This window comes from Haemorhous mexicanus, chromosome 1, assembly GCF_027477595.1.
Source record: "Haemorhous mexicanus isolate bHaeMex1 chromosome 1, bHaeMex1.pri, whole genome shotgun sequence".
In the NCBI taxonomy this organism is placed as follows: Eukaryota; Metazoa; Chordata; class Aves; order Passeriformes; family Fringillidae; genus Haemorhous; species Haemorhous mexicanus.
Genome location: NC_082341.1, coordinates 37,786,231 through 37,813,693, shown reverse-complemented (window position 1 = coordinate 37,813,693; position 27,463 = coordinate 37,786,231). Strand labels below are relative to the sequence as shown.

The 27,463-nt window shown below is 36.4% G+C and overlaps 1 protein-coding gene and 1 long non-coding RNA gene across 2 annotated transcripts in view; one reads left to right on the top strand and one right to left on the bottom strand.

Annotated features, from left to right (window-relative positions):
- The window catches only part of ZNF385D (zinc finger protein 385D), a 408,882-nt gene that overhangs the window by 97,701 nt on the left and 283,718 nt on the right, over positions 1 to 27,463 (top strand). The window lies entirely within an intron of this gene.
- Positions 1,554 to 9,060, bottom strand: LOC132327218 (uncharacterized). The gene is made up of 4 exons (XR_009486492.1): positions 8,919 to 9,060; positions 6,296 to 6,421; positions 2,906 to 3,072; positions 1,554 to 1,962 (listed from the first exon to the last, which is right to left on the bottom strand). It is a non-coding gene; the product is annotated as an uncharacterized LOC132327218 (long non-coding RNA).

The following is a 27,463-nucleotide window of genomic DNA, read 5'->3' as shown; positions in this document are numbered from 1 at the left end:
TTCTTCTTTGTGGAGATCAAAGTAAAAGTTTTTATTGTTCAGCCGTTGTTGACATACAAGACCTAATATTCCCACAGGTATGGTAGATTTTAACATACTTGGCTTTTTGCAATTAGTGAAAAAAGCCCTGGTGGGTATTTAATTTACCTGGCAGTGCACTAGTGTTTGAAGCTGCTGCTGGCAAATTCTGCAAGGGTTTTTTCTGAGTAAATGCTTGGGGCCTTGATCTGTGATTTTTTAAATGCCTTTGGGAGGTGAGATCAGATGCATAAGAATGTGATTGTGTTTATTTTTTACATGAATCTCACTGCTAGAATCCTTGGGGATTTGCTGTATCAAAGATATTTATGAGAATATTGCCCTTGGCTACAGTTTGAAAGGGAGCAATGTAGGACAGGGACAGATGAAGGGGAGGCAAGCTGGTGACTCTGGTCATAGAGAATGTTGAGAGTCTCCTAGATCTGGATACCCTTTCTGATGCATAGCACTCAAGCAAAATAGGAGACTGAGCAATATTCAGCAGTCACATTTCCACTTCAGGGGTTTCTTTGTGTATTACAGTTCCTGAATGTTCATAATTTCAGAAACAGCAAAGCATGACCAGGATTAATCATTCAGTATATGCTGTTGTCCATTCATGGCCTCATCTTATTTGGAGAGCAGGATTTTCAGGCATGTGACTTATTATATTTAAACTTTGCTGTGAAGCAAATCTTTGATATTTGGGCACTTGAACTTCTGTGTTCTTTTAATTTTTCTGCTTTAAAGGGAAGAATAGGGTGAGAAAATGGCAGTAATATCTGTCAGGTTTGTCATAGCATGTCCTCAGCATGTCTACATTTAGGCTTCCCATGAGTAATAGGTAATGAAAATGATCCAGCAAGCATAAAGAGGGGAGAAGTGTAAAACCAAGTTGTAGCTGTTGGTTTTTTTTTTTGTTTGTTTGTTTTGTTTTGTTTTGTTTTGTTTTGTTTTTAACTGAGGATGTATTGTTCTAGTAATAAGAAGAAATTATTTACCTTCTATTCAGCCAGAGATCTTGATCAATTACAGAGATTTGTTGGACTCAAGGATCTTAAAGGTTTTTACCAACTGAAATAATATTATGAGCTAGCCAAAGTGCCATTTAGACATTCATATTAATGTTGCTGACCAGAATAGTCCCATAATCTGTTAGTATTATATATCTGCTGATTAATAAAAGTATGTAAATGCATGCACATGTGCACACAGACACAGGGTTTTAATTAGTTGCTGAGATAATTTATAAATCTCTGCCCCTTTAAATTTGCTGATTGAAAAATGAAGAATTCCTGCCCTTTAAATGTTCAGCTTTCACAGAGGTTACAGTAAATCTCTTAATCTCCCAAGCACTTATTCTCCTCTGTGTTTTTCACAGACATTTATCCACAGGACATTCATTTCCAATCTGTATTTAAATCCAGGAATAACTATGTGGGCTTTGAGCTATCTGCTTTCATGCACTGCTAATGGACTCTACCACAGGAACTCTGGATGAGCTGAGGGGGAGAAAAAAAGAGATTCAAGCCATGTTCAGCTTCTATTTCAGCTTGAGCTGTGTCTCTATTTATTTTTGGTGAAGAGAGCATTAAAGAAAGCAATTATTTGGGGGTGAAGGAAGGGCAGGAAAGATCCACAATGAAGGATTTTTTTATTCTGGCTTTATGGAGAAGGCCAGTCTATCAGATTTTCAGGCTTATAATGGAGCATAGTTGAATTTATCTGCTGAATGGGGTGTGAGGATTTGAAACATATCCTGGATTTTTGTCAAACACTCTCAGCACATTTTTTTTCATGCTCCTTACAGAATTTGTAGTCCAGAATCTTGAATGTAAATGATCATAGTTTCACATTGATTAGTAAATACACAGGAACTCAGAGTAGCACGTTTTCCCATTACTCAGTGGATACTTTGTAGTCACTATGCTGAATGGCCCATTTCTGGAAGAGAAATGTAATATTAAATTAATATTATGTTGTAAAAGAAAACACAGAAACATAATGTTCTTTGAAGTAGTTACAATGAAGCTGCCTCTTGACCTTTTGGCATTTTCTCTCCTGCACATCAAAGAATTTGCTTCAGTTCTTTTCAGAGCACCTAGGGAGGCAAAGTACTTAAGGAGGCAGATTGAAAGAAAATGTGCTGAGGAGACCTGAATTCTGCATTTCCAGCCTATGTAAATTAGCCCAAATTTGAAAACTATGCTAAGATATATCCAGAAAAGTGTGTGGTATTACCCTTGAACATAAACCCTTTCAACAATGTTTTTTCTCCTTCTGTTGTTTTCTTCCCACCCTATTATCCTCTCCAGTATAATTTTCTTCATTATTTCTCTTCTCTGTCTTCATTCTGTGAGGCTCTCTCCAGAGTACAAATCCTTCCCCTTTCTGTGCAATGTATTTTCTGACTGTTCTTTGCTAAACCAGCTTTGTTTTGTTGTTTTGATATTATAATAAGCATGCTGTTTCATCAAAGACAACCCAATAGCTTCTTGTCAATAACAGCTAGGTGCATTCCTTCTTTCATCCTTATAATATTAAATATACTTCCATTATTATTAGTGTAAAGATTTGGAGGAGTGGTCATTATTTTCTGGTAAATGTGCTTAACTTTTGAACAGTTGCCTTTGAAAATATTCTCATTAGAGAGTGATGATGAATCATTGGTAGAAGATTTTTACGTATCTTTCTTAATTGTGTGTTTTGGTCTCATGTGGAGCTATAAGTGAAAATAAACAGGCTAATTAAACTGTAATGCTTACTAAAATGATTGCCAAATACTGGAAAAGTCTAACTCAGATCAGCATTCATATAATGAGTAAACTCCTGCATAGATGGAGATCAGGAAAATATTTAGGGTCAGATCTTGTGAGATGCTGCTTACCTCTTTCAGTTCAGATCAAAGAGCTCATTTCAAGGAGAACAGTGAAAGGAAACAATGGACTTGCAGCAGTCCCTTGGCCTCTCACAAGAGCACAAAAGAGCATTTGAAAGAACTGCTGATTTGTACCAGTTTGAGGTTGGACTTCTTAATTTACTGGTATGCATACCCTAAAAAACAGGTAATAATATGGTCTAATTACATGATATCCAGATACTTAATAAACGTTTGAGCAAATTTATTTAAAAACATGCTGGTGCCAGGAAAAGGATAGCAATGAGTCTGAAACTTACATTTTATTTATGTATTTATTTTCCTCTTCTTAAGGGACCAAATCTCTGTCCAACAGCTCTAAGTATGTCTCTGCCTCAGTAAATTTATACTTTGTGGGTTCTCTAACTCTGTTTTCATACTGAAATAAGAGAATAAGCAGTGGTTTTTGTAACCAGGAAAATATTGGTTAAGATCACTGTGCTTTTTAGGTTATTTGAGCATGAAGCTGACATATCAGCCTGCAAGATGACCTGTCCTCTCACTGCAGGTTTGCTAAAGCTGAAAAAACAAACAAATAAACAAATGTTCAAGGTAGAATAAAGATAAAACCTGAAAAAAATGGTGATTTAAAATTTGGGCAGCTTTGAAGTAGGAGTTTTCTAAACCTGGAAATCTGCTCCTTCATAAAGGGTTCAATGGCTTCTTTTCAAACACAATCACAATGTGAGTTTTTGTTCACATCAAGTTCTTGTTTGCTGTAGAATGCTGCATGTTGCTGATGGATTCTGCTTCTTAGCAATAACATTTCTTAATAGAATTGATCATAGCAGTAAATAGAAATCGTCTGTGAAAGAAAGTTGTTTAAACTAGTATTTAACTTCCAAGTCCTAGAGGTTTTTGCTGATGAATAGCCCATTTCAAAATAAGGTGGACTAGAGCCCAGATAATTGTCCTCTGCAGCTTACTGAATTTAGTCTTAATATCTTAGGACTCTGGATGTTACAGCCATTCCTTTACTTATTTTTTTTTTTTCTTCAAAGTAAGTTCAAGGAAGTGAGAGCCATGCTCTTCAGGAATTGAAACCTTCACAAAACCTGATTTCTGTATGTCTAATTGCAAACCTTACAGACTGAAACTCAAATTTCTGTTTCTCGATTAGAGACCTAGGTTTTAATGTTTAGCATTTAAGCCTAATTAATTTTCCCAACAATTATTAACTGCATTTAAATTAGCCTGGTTTTCGTGGCTAATTTCGTGGCTAATTCCTCGTCATGAATTTATGGCTGCCTTGACATTCCTAATACACCAATGATTACAGTGAAACCATTTAAAATCTTTAGTACATCTCAAGTTGTTTACTTATGAAATGTTTATTCTGATTTATAGAAGATCACTGTGGCAGTAGGGACTGCAGGTACTCAGTGTTCTGCTGTAAGAAATGGTTTATATCAGCCTCTCATCTGGCAAGTTATCCAGTAGTCCAGCAGACATTTACACCTACTTGTAATACCAATGGGGAAATTAGTAAAGAAATAAAATTTCTCAGCTGGCCCAAATGCTGGTGTGGAATATGAAACATTCCTGGGCCCTGACTGGCTCAAAATCTTGCAATGAGTTTCTGGCAACCAGAACTCGAGTGAAGGATATATGACTCGGGTTTCAGTCATGGCTTGACTCTCTGACATTTACACTCCAAATCTGACAGGTAATTCACTTTTTCCTTTTCAGTAGTCCAAGTATTTTCATCAAAAACTGTGGGGCTTCTCTTGCTTTATCCACAGCTCCCTAATGAGGATCAATTATATATTCAATTAAGACTTTTGAAAATCAGTGGTGTAAAACTTGATTTTGTTTGGGGACTTTTCTCCTTTAATAAGTTTCACCTGATAATAATTTCTGACTATTTGGCTTGTAATATATATTAAACTTTGTCTTCTTAGCAGATCTTCTGTCATAAAATTCTGAAGAGAACTATGGTTATATTGATATGTTTCTAGGACTGCAAGTAGAATAGTCATCTATGTTTCTTTCCCCAGATCTTGCCACAGGAATGATTTGTTAGAATACCTTCATGTCTGCTTTAAGCGAAATTTTCTGTGAGTTTTAGTTTGAGGATTTTCTTATTCTTACAATGAGGATTGAGGATTTCTTATTCTAAACAATGACAAAACCACCACCAACAATAGCAACCCAAACAAAGAAACCCAAATCACAACTAACAAAACAAACACATGTACCTCTTCAAACCATAGTTAAGGAATTTTTTTTTTTTATGTGGTAAAATTTAAGCATTTTCCTCCTCTTAGGATATCAGAATATGGCATAAATGTTATTTTATGCTATGTACATTGTGAAAGGGATAACAACATAAAATTACAAGTAATTCCACAGAGAAAAAAAATGGAAATTTCTAGCTACATCATTTTTAATAATGCTCATTTTATGAGATATAAAGACTGGGTTATGAACTGGAGGCTGCACAAGTTTTCAATACCAGCCATATTCATAAATTATTTTACTCTGAAATGTAGCTGAACTCTTCTGAGGCTGAAGTGTACACACCAAAGAGTCATGGTCAAATACTCAGGCTCATGCCAACGAGTTGTGGTACCACTCACCTCCATCAGCCATTCAGGGCTTTGCTCTCTGAGGAGCTGCTGCTGCTGCATGGAGGCTTCTGTCACTGGGGTGACTTTTTGCTGTTTGTTGTTACTGTCAGTTTTACATAGCCCATTTAGCTGTAATGGATGGATGGATTTTAAGACCATCTGCAGCTGCTATTAATATAATTTTTCAGTGTGTGTATTTCCACAAGCTTTTGGTAACAGCTGTTTGAGCAGAACTCTCCTTGATTTACTTCCTTTCTATTTATTTTCCAGTAACATTTCCTTTTTTCTTCTTTTAAGTAGTATTTGACTGTCAGAAAATGTCAGTCATAGATTTGAAGGAAGTCCTTTGTAAATATCCAGTGAAGTATTTAAATTTTAAGAGAAAGTACTTAGTGTACATTCTATGTCAGCAATTTAAAATCAACACAGCTTATTTTAGTGGTATTTTTGTCAAGAGCCTACCAGAAGTTTGAGTGTTACTATAAAAGCTCTCTATTTTTACTTTAACTATATATGTGTGTTTTTCTGGCAAATAAAGGAAATTAACTACTGTAAAAGTTGCACTCAGCCTATATTTATTGAGAGATTTAAAAATACTCTTGCATTTTAGCAATTTCCTCAACAGACATATAGTGTGCTTTCTCCTTGATTACTCCTGGAAGTATGATGTATATCTAGCTAATAGAAATACTTTCTAATTAATTACAAGATTAAACAAACTTTAGAGGTATATAGGTTTTAATGATTAACAATATTGCTCTATATGCACATCCTTGGAGAAATATTTTACCTGATGTACATTTCTCTTCTGTTCTGCAGGAAATGCCTTCAGTTAATGTTTGCCCATTTTTGCATTCTAGAATGACTTCTGGTGCTTTTCTAGACATTTGTGGTACAGTGATTTCCATTTTAACTCCTGTAATGAGAGGTGGAAATCCCCAAGAGAAAAAATAGGTTTTGTTGCAGTCTTCATAATGACTTTAAATAAGAAAATGAGAAGTCTGGAAGGTTGAATCTTTTCAGCAGCAACTTTTCTTCCACAAGAGTCATTGCTCTTGGACTGAAACAGGATTCCCATGCTCTAGTAGATGTACAACTGCTTAGTTAAGGTTACAAGAAAGTGACAGAGATGTTTTTAATTCTTTTTTCATCTAATATTATTAGGTAGTTTAATCAATCTATTTCCCATTTATACTGTGGTGAGGAGTAATATAACATTTTCAATTAAAAACCTTCATCATTTAGTGATGATTGTGCCAGTTAAATTAGTTCTTGATGTTACAAGTTAAATTGATTGTAATTAAAGCACTTAGTAATAGGAAATAAATTGAAATTCATCACTTCTTGTCTCTGTAAGGAGGTTTTGCATTTCTGCCAATAGGGTTACACTGATCCTGCTTCCTTTGTGTCTCACCACTTTGTCAGGCTATTGATAACATATTCTTTGATGTTCTAGTATTTTTCTTTTGGCATTAGGATTTTCTAAATAATTCACTCTTTTGTAAAGTCTTCTTCTGGAAAGGCACGAAATGTGGGAAGATCACTTCACCAACAGGCTTTACATCTTAGGGGTTTGAGCAGGAATGTGTGTCTTCTAGACTGATCTAAGGAGAAAATCGTGTTTGGAGACAAACTCTCTTTAGAGCATATGATACTTTAAATAAAGATTCTCTTTTGAGACCAGAATATAGGTTTTTCTTCCACTACCTTCAGTGTGCTGACTGGGTAAAATTAATTATACCAGGGATGTGGCTTTACAAATGAAGAAAGCCAGGACATATCTGTGATATTTCTGAGTTCCAAAATTATTCCTCTGACTGAATTCTGGTTAAGTAGCTAGTTTAAATGGGAGCACTATAGACAGAGTATGGGGAAGAAAATAATGCTGTTTTATAGCCCAGATTTTTAGGTTACAGCCATGATTCTGATAGGCATTGTACTGCTTCAGCTGAGGAAAATCCCCTTTATTATCAATATTATTGGTAATAAAGCTTCTGGATTTAGTACTTTTTATTTTATTTTTACTGCTAGCCAAAAGACAAAAGAATGCAAATTCTTCATTTCAAGTCATAATGTCTGTTTTCACCACAGGAGATCTTGTATCTCTCTGAAAGCCAAACAAGTATTGTTGCAGGATACCTTGTTGAATACACCACCAGGTGTTGCCATTTTTCTTACCATAATATTCCCAGCTATTGCTAGAGAACATCAGCACTGAAGCAAGGGATGATTGTTTTTCCAAATGTGATTTTGCAGCATTGCTTATATGAGATGCTAACTTGTAGTGCTTCCCCTAGCCTGACCTGAATTTCTTGGGGATTTACAGATACATTATATTAAGGTACCAGCCAGACTACATTAAAATGAAATACAAGTCTAGCTTTTTTTGGCAGGTGGAGTGCTTAAGTTTTACTTTCTAGTCCTATTGTTTGAAAGGATCAAAAGAAGCTTGATAGTCTAAAACTTAGCATTATGTAGCTTTGAGGAGAAAGCTGTCTGTTTTCACATCATCTAAAGCCAAATAATCCATGACAAAACCAGAGAGAATAAGTTTTTCTTGCTGAAATGTTATTTGAAAGGCTAATAGTAGAACAGGAGATGCATTTCTGGAGTAAAAGATAACAGCTTGAAAATGCTGTCTTGGCTGGCTTTGGCTTATGTAGCAGAAATGTTAAGCCCCTCCAAAGACAACCTTTGCTGACCCATATGCTAATACTTCCTGGCCAGCATTACTCCTGATTACAGAGCAATCTAATAACCTTCCTTGGCAGAGATTGCCATCTTCTCCTGCCCCCAGTGATCTCTAACTGCAGCACTGAGTGGGTGGGTTCATGGGAGTCTTGCCATTTTTGCACTGTTCCACAAAGATTAAACCCTCTGTGGTTTCATTCAAAGAGTGCTTTTTTGGAATATGGCATTAATATTTGCCTCTCCAAGTTTCAAAAATGATGTAAAAATAAATATTGCATTTTAAGAGCTTTAATTTGGTCACTAAGAGAGAGCTCCTCTTTAGGGGTTGTAGAAATGGATGCATAAGATGATTTCTGTCTTGAACCATAATCTTGAACAGGATCCATTCACATTTTATAGTTTGTTAGTCCTGCTAAATTGCTATGCTCTCTAGTTAATATTCTTTTATTGTTATTGTTTTAAGAAAAGGCTTTTCTGAAATAAAGCCTACACTTATGTTTTTGCTAAGCTGTGTTTTCCCCATTTAGCACATTTGGAAACTGCCTTCTCAAAAGGATGCATTTAAGGACTACTTTTTGTTTATAGTTAACGGAATTGTGAATGTCAAAATTCCCAGAGACAGTACATAGTTTAAAAAATAAACATCCAAAAAACCCCCCACCCAAACAACCAAAGAAACCCCAACATCAAACCCCCTTATTTGGGGAATTTAAACTAGTTACCTGCAACATTTCCAGAATATTTCTTCATTTATTGCAGTGATTCTTATAAGATACACTACAGAAATGGGATCAGGCCAAAGAATTGATCTCTGATTTTGAAAGGTAAGAGGAACTCTATGCTGAACTGCCTTGCCTGGTTTGTTTTTCAGAACATCTTCAATATGAGGAGCATGTGAAGGCTAGGTCATGGTTTATGAGAAGTCACTTGATACTGTCTTTCCATGGAATACTTGAAAGGTTTTGCTGGAGTATCACTTGCTCTGTATACTTGAAGGTGTTTTCAAAGTTATTTTTTATGCCACAGCATAACATTTACCTTCATTGCTTCCAGTAGGGGATGGAAATCTAGTGAGAATGTGTTCTTCTGAGAAATACAGTTTTAAGTAATATCATGGGGACATTAGGGGAGCCTGCCAAATCTGGAGTCTTACAAATTGTTTGCAGTCTCCTAATGAGTCTACTAGATATAATTTCTTCATGACCTAAAATCCAAGTCCATTTCTCTTTCTCAACTAAGTTTCATGCTTAACAAGTTCAGACTGACCAGAATTTGACATCAATGTTGCTGTTCTCTTTAACTTCAAATCCAAATTTAATTAGATGCAGATGCTAGAGTGAGTAATATCTTCAGTGCTCTGTTCCCACAAAATGAACCCCCATGTCACTTATAAGGCATTTGATGTCTGATGTGGTTTCCTGTCTGCTTGTGAGAAATGTTTTCCTTTGGAATTAATGTCTTATGGAGAACCAGATGAGCTCCAATATGTGCCACAGGTTTCCATCTCTTGTCCCATGCCAAAAATCTGATTTTTTTGTAAGTTCCAGCTCTGAGTAAATGCTCTAAGTGGAAGATACTTAAAGAGCAGAATCAATGCCTCCTTGGACTGTAAAACATTCTTTACTCTGTCTCTTTCAAATCTAATAAGGTTCCCATTCATTGGGACTTCCCTAAAGTGATTTGAAGAACCTCAGTTCACAAGAATAAAAACTCACATAGATAACTGAATGTTTAGGTTTTATTCATGTGGAAATTAGTTAAACCTACAGTGCTTTCCAAAATTTCATATGAACTTCTTATATTTTTGATAGATGAAAAGGAAAACTGTGTAGTGTTTTGCCTTCCAACTATGTGAATGGCAGAGAATTATCTTAATATTGTTTCCAATTAATTAGATTTTATTTCTACTTAACTTGGCTACTCTAAGTATACTTTTCTTATCTGAACTTTTGCCACCTTCCCTGAATCTGTTTCCAAGAATGGTTCATTTCCATGTAAAGGAGAGAGAGATCTTTTAATTGCAATTAGTGAATCTGGTTTTGGCTCCTGAATATAGAATAAAATGAAAATATTAATTTCAACTTCTTTACTACATTTTACTTATTTTTATAATTAACACCTGCTGTATACATTTTGCATTTTAATGTAGAAAAGAGAATCAGTGCATAAAAAGAAAATAATAATGCCTGAGCATTAGTTGTAATTTTCCCACACTGAGACAGTAAATTTTTACTAGAATTAAAGTTCATTTCCTTAGAATAGTATAGCTTCAAATTGTTACACTTTTTAATATGAACTTTTTATTAGAAAGTCATAGTTAAATTTCCCTATGTCTGATTAGTTCGCAAAATATATGTTGAAAGGAAACATAAAACCAGTGTCATAAATAAAAAAATTTAAAGGTGAGATTTACTTGCCCTGTTTTTGATTGAGTCTGGAAGTGAAGACAATTGACTTTCTGATTCAAACTGCGAGTATTGTGCTCCTTGTTCTGAAAAATTTTGGCAAATGTTACCATATTTCACACACTGTATGCATGTGTGCACACACATGCACACCTACATAGGTATAAATGGAATCCTCTGTATCTATGTGTTGCTCTATGCCAAAACACAAAATGGAAATTGGCACATTGAAGAACTGTACCTGAATTTGCCTGTGCTACTCCCCAAGAGCAGCCTATGCTGTGATCAAAATATCCTGTACCTTTGCAGCTGTTCGTCCTTTTAAAGGCTACTCAAATGGCTTAAATTTAGCCAGCCAAGTCCCAGATGCACTCTTTAACCAGCTGAGTAATCAGATGTGTTTCCTATTTCATGTCAGGAACTTTCAGTTTCCAAAAAAATTCTTAAAAATATTTCCAGTTCTGAGTATAATGAGAGGTGCTTTAAATGTACTGCATTGAAAATATGATCCAAATAATTGATTTGCTATCGAGCAGAAAATCACCTTTTTTGTACCTGCAGGGCTGCCCAGTTGTTCATGTTCTTATAATAATGCAGATCACAGGAAAAATTATAAATGACAGGAAACTGTTTCATCATTTGCACTTCTACTGAGGGTTCATTACTTATCTCAAGAACTGTAATAGTTAGTTCATAAAGCATTTTGTTTGATTTTCAGTGTACAATTATGTGAGTGGTCTCCCTTTATTTTATTAAGTGCTTTGATATCTTTAAACTTTTTGTAACTAACTTTAATTTTTTGTAGAAAATTATTACTTTCAAATTCCCAACTCCTAAACAACTGGTACTGCATTATTGCCAAACTGGAATAAATCACTTTAATGTTTATAAAAGTTGACCCTGTTCTGTTGATATCCTGGTGGTTCATGTCAGGTGCAACATATGCAGTTTAGGGAGGCTAAACCAGTCTTTGTCTTCTGCTTTAGGTTTGCAAGTTTTTATTAAATTATAACTTTGTTATATTCTAGTCTGAATTTAAATTTTAATTGTTCTTTGGAGGCATTAGCCTAACTGAAATTTCTGAGAGGAAGCTTTGGTCATGAATCACTACAGTTAGGTGTTTCATGTCCATGTGAGGGCACTGCTGCTTGTGCACAGATGTGGAGAAGGCTGAGAGAAGCAACATAGCTTTACAGACATAACTGAAGATTAATCTACTAAGTATCCTATGATATTAAACTCCAAAGCCAAGGAAAGTGACTTATTTCTTGAGAAATATGAAAAAATGAAAGTATGCAGAGACTTCACAGTAATTTTATGCTAAGATACACTGCAAAAATTAAAAACAGATTATTATACAGGTTTATTATTGCCCTTTTTTGTATTGCTGGACACTGAAAATATTTAGGAACATATATATATAAATAGTTTATCTTACCATGTCAAATTTGGGGTGGTATACCTTTATGGGAGTGAAAGTGAAATGAATACATTAATGCTCCCCATCTACCCCACCTTTTTTTTTTTCCTTAATTCAATGACTGGCAGAATAGAATAGTGATTTCCACTCTTCCTTATTCTTTCTGAATCAAAGCAGTCTTAAAATTAAAATCTAAAATTCAGACCCTGTAAGTTTAAATTACAGCAGCACCTGTAGAACTAGTTTCTGGGCAAATTAAACATAATATTAGGTCCCCAACCCCCAAGGGGCTGCCAGAGCAGCGCCAAGCACAATTAGTTTCCATGCTGTGGGGCTTTAAAAAGTTCTGCTGGGGTGCAATTGAAGCCAATACTCAGATATTTTTTTTCCCTGGTGATTTCCTTTATTAGCTCTCCAGAGAATATGTTAAAGTGCTGAAGCTTAAAGGACTTCCATGTTTTCAAGAGCAGGGAGGATATCTAACATCAGAGTGTTATTTACACACCAGTCCAACTGTTTCAATAACCAGTTTATCACTGGGGAGCAGAAGTGGCTTTTTAAAATTTTAAGATCGATTGGCACTGTTACTGTCTGAAAGAAAATTCATTATTCTGTTAGGAAGGGGGTGCAGATACTGAATGGTTACAGGATTTATCCCCTATTGTTTTGGATAACATTTGTTAATACGATTTTATGAATCCTATTAGAGCTGTAATACTACCTGTTCTGCTGTACTCTGTAGTATGAAACAGAAATCTGTGTAAAAACACTGGAAATTGTGTTATTACTCCTATTAGATTAATGTAATAAAATTGCCTGATCCCTACCCTCAGACCCTCAGTCCTTTGGCAGACATAGGAAACTGCCACAAAAGCCCAATAATCACATTATTATCTCTCAAGAGGTGAAACAATGTCTGTGTTTGTTGTGCATAGTGCCACTCCTGCTCTGTTCCAGACAGTTAATTTTCTCCTTGTGTTTATATTAATTTGAGCAACGCAGGAAGTATTTAAGGTAATTGCCTGAAAAATATAAAATATTATGTTACTGCCTATCATTGTAATGGGATATTATTTTGGTATTTCTTTTGGTGAAATAGCTAATTTGTATTAACTGCAAGAAGGAAATGTATTCTTCTAAAGCTGTTTTTCTTACCCCAAGAACTAGGAATTTGCAGACTCTTTAAAAGGCATCCAAAATATGCCAATCAGAGAAGTTTCATGCATTGTTTTGAAACTGAAATGTTATAATCCCATATGGAGTGATCAGGGCAAGATGGCTGCGTTTAAAAGCAGCACAGGTTGTGTCTCACAGCTGCAACCACCCCCACCAGGAGGGCATGAGGCTGCTTGCAGGTTTCCCCCACACAGGTTCAGTCACCTTCTTGTAGATTTGAACTTCTTAATGTTTCTTCTTTCTTAGTTCTATGTAATGATTGGTTGGGGTTGGAGAGGTGAATTTTCTCTTATTTTGTGAGGAATTTTTTTGTTTTGCCTTTTTTTTTTTCCCTAGTTTTGTTCCCTCCAAATAGATTCCACATGTCTATTTTTCTTTTGATTTCTGTGGACTGTTATTACATTGGAAATATGGAGGAACAGCTGACCATGACTGTCTTGCTGTAAGAACTAGATTTCTGTATAACCTCTCATATAGCTCAAATGAGGAGGGATACGTACCCTAGAGGTGTTTTGTTAGTGCTGCTGCAGAGCTTTTCAAATTATAATACAGTGTTCTCTAGAATGCTGATGAGTTTCAGTGACAATTTCAGTAAATCAGACAAGGCATTTTCAGCTGTTCTTCTAAATTTGATGCCTTATTCTTTGTGAAATTTGGGCATATAAAGGACTCTCTGAAAAGGAAAGAAGTGGCTGCAGTTCCACAATTTACAACAGAAAAAAAAAAAAAAAGAAAGTTTTGTATCTCTGCTTAACACATTTTAAGAAAGTAGATTAGAAGGGTACAAGAAGCTGTCAGTTCCAGCATGTCAGTAATTATGGGAAGGGAAGTGGAGTGAGTTCTTCAGTGTGTCTCTAATACTTATAATGGATTGCTTTGTTGAGTGTGCCATCCAGAATGTCATCTTCAAAGCAGCCTATTGACAATGGTTCATATGCAGAGCCATGTGGCTAAGGAGTAGTTGCCAGAGAGGAAAAAATAAAAGGGGAAGGATATTTTGTGTTTATTTTAATTTTAAATGAGAAAGAATTTAGTGTCATAAGTGCTTCATTCTGGTTAAAAGAAAATGGAGTGAGTGTCCCTAATGGGACATGGGGAATTTATGGCATGGTGTTGAAACCAAGATCGTGACAAGCAGCACTTCACACTATGTCTGTGGAAGCAGTTATGTTTTCAAAAAGGATGTTATGTGGAAGGTCATGTCTTTGCCTCCCATCAAGATCCTTCTGCAATCCAGAATGCAATTTGTATTTTTAAAATTAGTATCAAATGCTGACTGTCCTGCTGACTGTGGGATAGCTGCTCTAAAAATTAGTACTTCAGTTCCTGTTTTAGAAAAAAATTTTTTCCTATTTGAAAAGTCCCTGAATGATGTTGCCTAGACATCAAGGAGTTTATGCTTATACTTCCAGCTGCTTAAACTGGATGTTTCATATTGCTATAAAACAGTTTATGGCACACAAATGATCATGGTCTACTTTGTATACCCTCATTGCAACCTAGCTAAAGTTATGAGTTTGTGATAGAGTAATTTCTGGATTCAGTTATCACATCCAATCAGTTGTTCTATGTAATGAAATCACTAATTTCCTCCAGCTAAATGAGGGTCATGGTTTAACCCTAGCCAGCATCCAAATACCATGCAGCAGCTCACTCTCTCCCCCACCAGTGGGGTCTGGGAGAGAATTGAAAAGGTAGAAGCTGGGAAACTCAGGACTCTAGATGAAGACATTTTAGTAGAGAAAACAAAATCTGTACATTAAGCAAAGTAAGGAATAATTCATTGATTCCCATGGAAAGGAGGTGTTCAGCCATCTCCAGGAGAGCAGGGTCCCATCACATGTAATGGTAGCCCGGGGAGACAAATGTCATCACTCCAAACGTCCCCTCACTTTCCCCTTCTTGCCCCCAGTTTACAGACTGAGCATGGTGCTGTATGGTTGGAAGTGTCCCTTTGGTCAGTTGGGATCACCTGTCCTTGGTGTTTCCCCTCATAAGTTCACTCCCAGTCTCCTTCCCAGCATGGCAGTACAAAAAGCAGAAAAGGCCTTGGCTCTGCATGAGCACCACTCAGCAATAACAAAAACATCTCTACCTTATCAACCCTGTGTTCAGCACAACTCTGAAGCACAGCCAGCTACTACTCACCATGAAGAAAATTAACCCTATCCCAGCCTAAGCCAGCACAATGGAGTCATAACAGTTTTGAAGAAAGTGAAAACAAGACAGACAATACCCTAGGGATGCAATCATGTCTCCATTAAGCAAAATTTCACTTTAGTTATTCATGTTTCAGTTCCTACACTCATGTCTACACTGTGTTATTTTACATATTCCAATCCCTTTGCTCTCATTGGGTTTTGAAGTAGATGTATAAATTCTTTGCATGTTTGAAAAATAGTCTAATTTGATTTCTTGACCTTCAATACTAACACCAGATTCTGACCACTTCTGAGTGTCTGACAAAGAGGCTTTGATTAAGTGGGTTTCTTCCTGTCACAAGACTGTTGAAATCTTTCAGTTCCCTAGTCTGAATTCAGAAGATGCTTTCCTAGTGTAGTTTAATTTAGACCTTATACCACTGATAGTGACTATATAATGGACTCTATATTACTGGAAAATTAAATTAGCATGCGATAATTCTTCAACGTATTTGCTCTTTCCTGTCCTATATGACACTCCTAATTTCTGCTTTAATATTCTGAAATATATTTATGTGCAATAACAGCTCCATTTCTATGTTAAACACGTAGATTCTATATTTAGAGGAGTCTTTAAGGGTGCTTCCTGCACATCTACAGTTGACATGTAGTATTAGAGCTTATCTGAGTTAAGCATTTAATTAAGCTTAGGGATTTCTTAGTACAACTGACAGATATGTGGAACTTTCCCTTCTTTTGTGTTCTTTTAAAATGGTTGAGAGAATATTTTCCCACAAAAATGCTATAAAACAGTTTGGTATGGGTTTTTCCATTCTCCCCCTGTTAAGTTTCTTAAATTCAAGGAATCATTGCACATTTAAGCTAAGCATAAAAGGCCCTTCGTATTCAGGTGAAATAACTTTGCATTTCCCTTCTGCTAGAAAGAGAAAAGAAGTCAAGTTGTCAATGGTCACAAAGCACTCTGAGTTTACCTGTAGTCCTGTATTTTGATTTATGCTATTACCATCTTGATTCAGCATGATTATGGAATTCTGTAGGTCCCTCTTGAATTTGTCTGTTCCTGTATGTGTCATGAATTTAATTTATTGCTTGATCCAGTTCTAGTCTATTTGGTATTGTCAGATCTCTAGTTCAATACTTTGTTAGTTGTATCTGTGGTCTGCTTTTTTCTCTGCCACCTGATTTTACTCTGCACCCATTGCAGTGGTACTCCTGTTCTTCTGTGGTGTTCAAGTGCTGGGATGCTTATCTGAGATAACTGTTGGGTATTAGTTTTGGGACAACACCATTTTTTCCTCCTAAAAAAAAAAAAAAAAAAAAGCCAAAAATGAAGGAGCATATTTGTGAGAATTTTTTCTTAAGTGTTCCCAGGTTCCTCGGGTGGTCCTGCAGAGCCCTGGGATTTCATGTCAATGGGCTGGCAGATATAAAGACATGGGACTGCCAGTGAAGTGCAATGTGCTGTGAGTTCAGAGCTCCTGCCATCACCCAGTGGTGAGTCCAACAGCTGGAGTGATAAAGAGGACAAAAGCATTGCATCTTGATGTAATAGAATAGTTGAATTGATTTAGGTATGTCCACAGCAGTTTAGTCTTTCAAGACTCCAGAGAACAAACATAACAACCCCCAAATCTCAAGCTAACCTGGATACAGGAGAAGAGTTTGTTGTTTATTGCAACTTTTTTCTTTTTTTCTTAGAGGATGAACCAAAATATCACTTGACTGTTTTTCATGTATATAGTTGCTGGTGTATTTTTTATTATACTTTGTTCTCTCTGATTTATTTGACTCTGTTTCATGGTCTTTGCATTAATTTTTGCCAAGTAGAATACATCTAGAAGAGCATTTGTTACCAAATATTTGATATATGAAAATCATTTAGAGTGGAAAAATATCCCTCTGTTTTTGTCTGAAGCTGTTCATCTCCTTTCATCTTGTGATAAGGTAATCTACTCTTAAATGGATAGCCTAATACCCTAAAAGAAGGTGTCTCAGTGTTTGTTTCTCTTATTGACTTGAAGGAATTATGAATTTATATAGCTTTTTTCCTATTTGACTCTTATAAATAAGATTTTTAGTTTGAAGCTGCTTTCATTGCTTATAGTAACATGTCAGAGTGTAACTGGCCCTCCATTTAAATTTAATACCAGAGTTAGTGGTCAGTTTAAGTCAGACATAAATTCTGCAAAGCCCAGTTTTTCATTTGATTCTAGTGTTCCTTTTTAACTCAATGAATCCCTGTCCATAAACACTAATTTCAGTTTACTCTTGGTATAAAAACTTTGTAGTCAATCAATAAACACAGAGTTAATCAATACAAAATCATTGCAGTTGATCTCTTCTAAAAATATCTTCAAAATTTTCACTTTTATATGCCTCAATTTGCATGAGATTTGGGGTTTTTTTAGAAGGGGAAGCTGCCAGTAATAAAGCAGAGAAAATGGTAACTTAGAACCAGTGCTGTGACAGTAGCAATAGCTCATTTTTACAACAATTTTAGGTATAAAAAAGTACACAGATTTAATAAAAAAAACCCAAATGCAAGTGTATGCATGATGTGCAGGGAGCAAGTTAATGCAGCCATTTGACATGCAGTAAAAATGTAGATTTGTAGTAAGTATGAGCTCCTAGGTCAACCTTAGTTCATAAAACCCAGCTGTTGACAGCTTGTAACTTGTGCCTCATTGAAATGAATTGTATGACACTAACTCCTAATTTCACAAGCCTGCATTTTGATGTTTTTCCACAGGGCCTTTTCCTCCTTCAGAGTAGCAGGATAAGCAGACCTCATATTTAAAAATGAACTAAACTCCCTCTGTTTTTCCCATTTGAGTAGATAGTATTTTAAATCAACATGCTTAGCAATATAGTCTAGGCATTTTGAAATTCCACACTTGATGACAACACCAAGATCAAATCACATCTAGTTCTTACCTTTAACTGAAATGAACACATATCATAGTATATTTTGTTGTGTCTGTGAGCTAACAGTAGAAATGAAGTTTATTATTTATGGGCTCAATTCATTGTGTTGGCTTCTGGGAAACAAATTACATTTCCCTGTGGTCAATTTGGGGTGTAAATATATTAAGGAGGTTGTTGATACCAAGGGTTTCCAGCTGTTATGACAACAAAAGAAATTAAAGATGTAATGAGGAAGACATAATGGGCTTCACTGGGCACCAGATACCCTTCTGCTGACCTCTGTAATTTTTGTTGCAATTTCTGCTTGCAGCTGAAAAGGTGGGGGTGATTTATGGTGGATTTTAGTTGAGGAGCAAGTGGAAGGTGCTATCAGTAATCAGAACAGGTTGAGCAGAGAACACTTCCAGGTTTATAGCACCTTGTGCTGCATTTCTGTGCGTCTGAAGAAGTGGTCAAGAGTCCTGGAGGCTTCAATATTCCTTCCCACATGTTAATGGTGAAGAAAGCACAGGTAGTTACTGGGAGCTGCTGCTCTTCCATGGGGAGATGGGTGCAGCTGAGGAGGCTCCAGGCACAGCTGCATTCATTACTGTTCCCTACTGATCTCCAGGTTTGGATGCCACTATTGGTCTCTGTTCCTAGCTTCCATTACCCGTGCTATTAATAGGATGTTAGCCTCTATTAGTAAACTTCAATAATCTTAAAAAAAGGGGGGCATAATATTTCAGAGTTGTTAACCTCTTTCATTTTTTGTTTCTCAATGTTCTTCTCTGTCTTACTTCCCTGCATTTTCTTTAAAGCATGACACTTCTGCTTTTTGATGTAGAAATAAGAGAAACAGGCAGGAAGGGGATCAAAAATGTTAAGATCCAATGCAAAATAGTTGAGGGGTTTAAAAAAAAAATTTTGAAAGGAAGTTAATGTTTACGTTATTACCCATGGGTAATGTTTTCCATTTGGCAGGAAACATGAAAAATAAATGTAATTTGTAGAATTAGACTGGCAGTATAGGATAAGACACTGTACTTCAGGCCTGATTATTCATGTGTCTATTTTGTTGGTATCATTTGGAGTTTAAGGGTTGAAATTGTAGTTATATAACTGGCTATCTTATAACAGCTTAGCATGTGAACAACAGGAGCCAAAAATATGGATGATTGATTTAGTACCTTATAATATTACATTTGTTACAACTGTCCTAAAAAATAAACTCCATGCTGGCAAAAGGTGTCAGATTGACTCTGGAATCTTATTTATCCATCAAAAGAGAATGTTTCTGACAGCAGGAGTTTGAAATCTCTCTTACTTCCTCACAACTCAGCCTAGCAGGACTCAGTGCAGAATATAAGGAAGCAATTTTGTCCTCAAACGATTTAAGCCCTGTTTCTCTGCAGAGGCTGGAAAGTATTTGCACTGCATAGGAAAGGCACAGCTGCATGAAAGGTGATGAAGTTGTGAGATGGAAGAGCTCAGGATTATTACTGTGTGTGTGATTGCTGGCTGTGGAGCAGAGTAAAAGGGTGTGCAGAGCTGCATCCCAACCCATGGTGCCTTCCACAGTCCATGCAGAGAGTGGATTGTTCACTTGCAAAGGGACTCCCCATGCAATGCCATCAGGCTTTGGGGAGGGTGAGGGAGAGCAGTAGGGGAGCAGAATAAAGGTGAGGGGTCTCCTGTTGTTTTCCTGTGTACATTGATGCTCTTCTGCTCTTAGTACTGTAGAGAAGAGGGCAAAACCCTCCTGCATATTGCTCACTGCAACCAAGCTGGACTTGCCTTGATTTTAAGAATAAACATTTGTATTCTTATGTGTAAGACAGTGTATGTAACCCCTTCCTTAAGCTAGTATATTTCTAACGTCATAGTTTCTTTAACGGCAGAAAAATATGACGAGTTTTGGCCTAGTATCTTTGGCTTGTTTTTATGTCTTCTAGTGGTTTACTTCAGGGTTACTTTTTCTGTTTAGATGCTTCTACTTCTGTTTTGTGTGTACCTTTTTCACAGTACTTTCATCCTGCACAACACAACGATGTGGTACACCGTGAATATGAATTGCAGCAGCGCAGTCTTTGTTATAGGTGCCTCCTGATCAGTCAGAATTCTTGTAGATTGAAAACTACAAAGAGTTTTGTATCCTGTCCAAGCAGAATAGTGCAAAAAAGTGAAGGAAGGAAATAAAATCCTATCAATGATTTTATCTGAGCAGCTAAAGTTTGAAAAAAGTTCAGAAGAGCCTTTAAGATTAAATTTTCAGACATGAATGTTTGAGATGTGCAGATAAGGTGGACTTCAGATAAAGCTTAGATGGACTGAAATATATTTAGTTCTGTGATAGTACTAGAGGAAATTGATGGAAAATATTTAGATTAAATAAGGATTAGATAAAACTGCAAAATATATTAAAGCACAAATCTTAAATTGGCAGAATGGAGTAGATGACTGCTGCCGATGAGTTGTTATTTATTGGATCTACATATCAAAAATGTGCAGAGAGCTTTATAAAATTTTATTTTACATTTTTCCAACAGGAATCTAAGTGCTCATTTCTACTGGAATAGAGTCGCAGTCGATACATCCCAGAATCCTTGAAATTTCAACCTGAGCTTTAGTAGCACTGCAATGGTGCCCAGGGTTGTCTGTAATACAAACTTGGTATTTGAGGTACTGGAGAATAACCAGCAGATTTAAATCAGGAATTTGTTTTGTAATTTGGCTCCAATGAAAGGGAAAAAAAAAAAAATCTTTTTCTTTTTTTTTTTTTTCTGCAATGCTGGCATTTCCATAAAGACCGTCTGTCTCTCCCAGAGCTGTAGTAACTTCAAAGAGTTTGTCATCATTAGCAAAGCTTGGATAGGAACAGCCAACAGGATGTGGAATGTTTGTTCAGCCTCTCCAATTCCTCAAGGGACTAAACACATTTGCTATTTTGTATTGAAATACAAGAGATGATGATATAAGATAAAAAGAGAGGATAACACAAAATATCTTCCTCACATGTTTTGCACTGAATATGTCAAAGCATTGCTAGTCATAATTGAATGTAAGTGCAAGACTGAATTCAAGATTATTGGTTAATTTCAAAGTTGAATAGAAGCCAATTAAATATTTTTTAACATTTATTCATAGTTTTTTTTTTTTGCTTTCTTTGCATTAAAATGCAGCATATAAAATGCAGTAATATAATACCAAGATTATTAAAGATGAGTACTGCTTGTATTATATTAGAATGATATATGCATAAATTTCAGGTTGAAATTTATTTTGTTCACTCTCCTCCTGAGGAAGACTTTGTACAATTTTAGGAACAAACCAGTAGAAAAAAAATGACTGTTGAGAGTTTAATTGCTCAGTGGTAAGAGTGTCTGTGAGAAGAAAAGTAAATTTTTTTAGAGAAAATTCCCTTGCTGAGAAGTAGTAATCTGAAGGGGCTTAATGAAAAGTTTTTTCATCACATTCCACTATTTGATTGGGACAATTATCCTTCAGAGTTAAAATGGTGCAGTTCCCAGTGCAGCACTAGCTTTTGTAGTTTCACTTTGCTACATGTAAGCATAATGGCAATGGAAAGTGCCTTCAACTACCGGTGTAATCGTTCGAGTTATTCTGGAGTGGTACTTGGTTGCCTGCCTGCTTTTCTACATTTGTGCCAAGGGGTTGTCTGCTAGTTTGAGTCCATTTGAAGAGGAACTCACTGCTCCAGGTAAAGAGAAATAAAACTGTGGATACCTCTAGATACTCAGGCTGTTAACATCTACGTAGGCTGGTGGACTGCAGAAGCCGTACATTACTCTTTCACTTGGGGAAGAAAATCCAAGCTCCATAGGAACCTAGAATAGTAATTAGCAAAATGGTTTTCAGAAAACTTATTTTTCTCTCTCTCAGAAAGAGTTGAAGAAAATTTAGTTTATCAATTTAATTTGTCATGGTGTCAAGTGCAGGATTATACAGTGTGTGAAAAAACCCCCAGTATAGCCTTAGAAGTTACTTAGGTTTTTAAAAGGAGGCATACCATAACAAAAGTTTGTATATATTTTTTACTCTTTTCTGCTAAAACTCATTATTTCTGTCTTCTTTTTCAAATTTATGAAGAGGGAAAAAAAAAAGAATCACTTTTTCAGATCAAAGGAATCCCAAGGATTTTATACCCTCTTTGTTTCTCTGTGCTCCAGTCTCGCTCTTCCTCCAAGACTTTGGCTCCTTGCACCCTCCATGTCCATCCACCTTGTGGGTGTCACTGGTCTCCACCTACTTTGTTCTCCAAAAGATGACAATTTCTAGCTCCTACTGTATCTCACAGTGTCCATTCACCTGGCTAAATGTATTTTCATTCCCTTTATTATTCCAAACGGTCGGCAGTTCATGGCCTCCTGTCTCAGGCTCCCACCAAGAGCTCAATCTGCATTTCAGTCTGCATCCCAGCCTGCAGTTTTTGAGCCCAGCTACTTACACCAGGTATATTCTCAACACAGCTCCTCAGAGAGATCCTACTATCTGAATCCCATCGATTTCACTGGGAGATAGGCATTTAAATATCCTTTTGAAAATGGCCACCTGATATATTGTGAGGAACTCACAAGAGGTCCATGGTAGACTACTGGGTTACAAACCTCAGTCTTCTAAATCTTGCCCTATTCTCTTGACTACTGCCTTGGGGATGTTTTAATGTTTTTCCTTTTGTCTCCTCTTTCTCAAAGACAAAGACAAAAGAAAGGCTTTAGTGATGTCTCTGGCAGAAATAGTTGGGAGTAGGGAGAGACATGGGTAAGCAGGGAGAAAGGAATTCTTTCATACTCCCCTTTGAAGTTTATTTTAATTCTGACACACTAATCAAACTGGTAGTGTTCTGCAGAAGTGTAAGCCTGAGTACTTCCGTCTTTGTCAGAGTTCATTTGGCTTAGGTGTCAGGGCAATGCTTTGCCAATGGTTAGTGTACTTAGTATTTCTGTGACCATGAAGCAACCTTCTATAAATATGTTACAGCAGTTGTACGTGGCTGTCTGAAGAAGCCTGTCTATGAAGATTTATTTGCAAATGTCCTTTCACCCTTTTCTTAACAAGCAGCTTTCAAAGTCTGTTTATATTTTTGGCAGAGCTACGAGCTTTCTCTTGGGGCTGCTCACATTTCAGAGAACAGGTGACTTGCATACTTTTTCTTCATAAATTATGAGTAAATTACATTGTGAGTCCAGTATAGAGCAATCATAGTGGACCATGCTATTAAACATGGTTTGAATTTCTGGTTGTTGTTTACGAGGCTTTTTTTTTTGGGTTTTTTTATTTAAGTGTCGGGATTTTGTGATTTGGGTATTTTAAAATTTCTTTTGTTGCTTGGGTTTGTAATTTTTTTCACTTGAAGACCTCAAGAGTAATTTTGGCATGTTTAAAATGATGTTTTCAAACACAGCTTCTCTCTTTGTGTCTTTTGTTGTATTTTATATGTATTTTCTGAAGGGGATAATTCTCATTTTTTTGCTTAAAATAGTGTTCAGTAATTATTCCTTGTTGCTAAAGGAGAACACACAATGTTTGCTAACAATTGACACATACAGTAACACACAGGAAATCACAGAGCATCTTTATCAGTCCAAGGAAATGAACTGCTTATTTATCAACTGATTAAACACTGTAGAACTGATTATTTTAGGATAGTTTTCGTTTTGTATTAAGTCCTGAATTATTTGGACAGAACTTTGGGGAAGCAGTGTTAAAAATGCACCCTGTTTTGTGGCTCAGTGATGGAAAGAATTTGCCTTGTGGTGCCCGTGGCCTAATTCCTGTTGGAATCATCTGCTATACTTTGTTGAAATCATGCCCGTGGATAATTTGGCCCCCTGATATTCCAGGAAAAAGAAAAATGGCTGTTGAAACCCACTAATATCACTGGACTTTAACCAAATACCTCTTAATGTGGGAGTGGGGAATGATAATATTTTTTAAAGGAGTGATGTGTCTAACTCCAAGGTCAAACAGTGTCATTTTATATTGGTGTACCAATCAAAACTTTTTTCGTAAAAGAATTAAGGTGCTGTGTCATTTCTATAACAGTAAGTTTTAGAAATCAGAAGGCTGAACAACACAACTAAGTAGAAATAAAATAACAGGTGATAACACTGGAACAAACTTGAAAAATGACACTGTCACAACCCCCTTAGAATTCGGCTGCTTGCTGCAGGCTCCTCCAGCTCCAGAACTTTTGTGTTTCCCTTTCACTGTCCAGATATAAATTTTTCTTCCTTGCTCAGCCTCTGACCTCTCTCAGAAGGCGTTGTCTCCTTTCCATACCGTGGTTAACTGCACTGCATCTGATTGTGCCCAAGTCATATTCTACCCTGGAAATGTGGCAATGTCAGTGGTGAAAATGGCATCTCTGTGCAGGGCATGAGTGTCCAGGAGAAAGCCCTGGACAGTCCCTTCTTTCCAGTTTTCAGGATCCTTGGGCCTGCTGTGATGGATTCCTTGTCTCCCTTACCCTTTATTGTGATAGTAGCAATATCTAGCATAAATAATAAAAATAAATAAATAAATAAATAATAAAAGTAACAGAAGCCAAAATAGGCAGGAGCTAGCAGGCCAGGCATTCTGCTCTCTAGATGGCAGTGATCCTTCTCAGCAGATTCCTCTGCCTGAGAGGTTTCAGTCAACTCTCAAGCCTGTTTTATAGCTCTTCTCCCTTTCTACAGTTTCAGAGGATGAGAGGCTATGAGAACACAAACTGCATCTGAAAGTGTCGGAAGGTCATAGGGAGCTCAGGCCATGTAACAGCACTGAAGAATATAATCTAAAAGCAGGAGCACACATAGGTTCTGTTTATGCTGATACCAGCTGTGGTATAGTTGTGAGAGATCTGTATCACAGAGATCCCCAGACTAGCAGTTTGCAGAGAATTGCTTTTGTCTCCTGTTCAGAGCTAAACTTCCTTATAACATGAAGATAATAGCTGTTATTATGCTATTTATACTGTAGCTCAGATACTAATGCTGAATGAAAAACAGTCAGCATACTGGCAACCCTTAGATTTTAAGTTGACTGTAATGGAAGTTATCAGTGTCTTCAGAAGCTTGGAATAGAAAACCCAAAATTATGTCTACAAAGAAAACTTTTCATTTGTAGACTATCAAAATGATCAGAATAACATCAACATTTTCAGTCTTCAAGTTTAGACTATGTATGGCAAAAGTATTGATGAGTCTGTTGGTAACACATGAAGAGTCCCTAAGCAGCCACTGACAGAGTATGTCAAACAGTTTGGGAATTTAATAATGACGTATCTTGATAGCACACAAACACATGACATAGAAAGGAATGGCTCTCAAGGTCTTCATACACAAAAGCATGAATAAGTTGAGTTTTTAGAAATGTGCAAATAGCATATACAGCCTCAAAATACAATTTAAAAAAAGTAATTTTCAACTATCTTTGGGCATGGTCTGCTCATAATAAATAAATAAATAAATGCATCAAACTGTTTAATAGGTACCAAATCCTAGTGCTAGAAGGCAATTCCAGGTGTCACTGAATTCTGCTTTAGACTTTGTTTTTACGTTTGTGTGTTGGAGACTTGTCCATTAACATCTGCATGAAGAGGTTTAGAGCAAATTAGTAAGGTTAATGGTGTGTTCTGTCTCCTCAGGCTCAAATGTGCCTGGTTCCTTCTGTAAATTAACCTTGGAATATGCTGTCTAAGACCATGTGCAAATGCTTTGCCTTTGACTCACAGAGATTGAATCCAATACTTGATTGGTGAGCAAGAGCAAAACATCTCTTCCTGACGTCATAAGCAAATCTGGGATTTATTTCATCCATGTACAGTGACAAAACTGTGGGGCCTCTCATGTTATCTTGAACCCTTAACATGTCTCATGATTTTTTCCTGCTGTTTGTCACATGTTTACCTGTCTTTTAGGTCAGTTATTTAGACTGTTAGTTCCTTGAAGTGTCCACCACCATATTTTATTATATATGTATAAATTTTTCATTCAAAGGCACCTTGATCCAGCTGGATCTGTAGTATAACTAGCTACTATGCAAATTTTAGCCTTTAATATCCTTGAATAATAGATTTTTAGCAATATTGATTGGCATCAGTTATCTGTGGTTTATATCCCATGAAAAGGAGGGAAGTAATATTTGAGACAAATCTTGGAAAGTACCCAATTATTTTCTGGAATACATACAAGCAGCTAATCCAATATATTTTTGCTGAAATGCAGCAAAAACCATACACAAATTTTCTGAAAAATTTGAAGTCCCTGCCCTGCTGTTTGCTTGGCCAGGGCAGGCACTCTGAAATGCTCCAAAATTTGTAAGATTAATATTATAGGCCTTATTTTCACCTGCAGTATACTTATAACTTAAATAGTAGTAAAATTTTGTTGATGTTCTGGCATAGATTTTAAAATCTAGAGGAAAATATCTGAATGTAACTGGAGCTTAAATATTTCCTAATATACTCCATGCATATCAAATCCTATAAAAGTATGCTTTCCCCAGGTACCTGCCTGGGTCATCTCGCCCTGGCCTGTGCTGAGCTCTGTTACACTGCTGCATAGCTTTGTGGCTCAATTTTTATTTCAAAGCTTATGTGCTATGTGACTGAGCTGTAGAAAAGAACAGAAGTGCTCTGAGAAACTGCTCAGGAGGTGAGTCCAGACTGTGCCTCTTTCTGGTGACTGCTTAATTCAGCAATGTTTAACACAGCCTCCAAGAGTTCCCCTGAGCCTCAAATCAGCATCAAACTGAAAAGCAGCATGGTCAGGGTAACATGCTATGTTTCCCACAGCTTCTGAACATTTATTTTCTTTTCAACTTGTCCTCCAAGCAATTGAGCCTCTAAATTGGCATCATGCTAGGTGACATGCTTAGGAGGGTACATCACTAATAGCATTAAATTGCTGATTTCTTTTTAAAGATATACAAAATAAAAAGGGACTAGACAAAAATTCAAAAGCTGTCTGACGTTAATGGAGCCTACAGATGAGAAATGTGGAAATAACTGCTTGTACCATCATCATTAGCTGTGACTCTTTCACCTACAATCACTCTTTGGAAGCAGTTAGAGCTTGTGGTTTCTTGAGAAGTTTTTTATACATTGTGGAAGCAAAAGGATAGAAGTGGTCTGGCTGAAAATCCTTTAATGCATTAATTGCATGGATCCAATTTGAGTTTCTTTGTCCAGTAGT